The sequence below is a fragment of the Ananas comosus genome, linkage group 1, assembly GCF_001540865.1.
Source record: "Ananas comosus cultivar F153 linkage group 1, ASM154086v1, whole genome shotgun sequence".
NCBI lineage: Eukaryota > Viridiplantae > Streptophyta > Magnoliopsida > Poales > Bromeliaceae > Ananas > Ananas comosus.
In genome coordinates, this window is record NC_033621.1 from 14,571,475 (window position 1) to 14,572,195 (window position 721).

Genomic DNA, 721 nt, shown 5'->3' on the forward strand with positions numbered 1-721 from the left:
TATATATATATATATTTTTATATATATATATATATATATATATATATATATATATATATATATATATATATATATAGTGTAGAACTACTATGCTATCGGAAATATAGAGGATTTGATACTTCCGAATTTTTGACCCTTTGATCAAGAATTGTACGGTTGGAATGATTGCGGTCTCCTATATATATATTCGAGCTTTTCGAGCCTAATTCGAACGAACCAAGTAATACTCAAGCTCGGCTTGAAATGAATTTCGAGCCTTTTTTTTTATTCAAGCTCGGCTCATTTAATTTCAAGTCGAGCTCGAGCGAGCCAAATATCGAATCGAACGCGAGACGGCTCGCTCATTTGCCAGCCCTAGTCCCACCAGAGAAATTATTATATTTTTCTTTTCTTTTTTTTTGTTTTATCTCTAGTTTCCAACCAGTTATAGGTTTTGGACCCAACCAACCATTATACTAGTGCCAAGTAGACTTGGCAATTTCAACTTGTACCCGCGGATACTTCGGAGTTACTAGGGGTGGAACTAGGCCGGGCCTAAATAAGGCCCAGCCTGATGGGCCATATATGGGTCGGAATTTGGATATGAAAATTATAATTTTGGGTTTGTCTGGGCTTAGATTACGTTTGAAAAAGTTTTGGGCCTATTTAGACATGTCCGAGCCCAGTCCGGCCCCGATCCAAAAGTCCAATACATTAGATACGAAAATAAGATATTTAATTT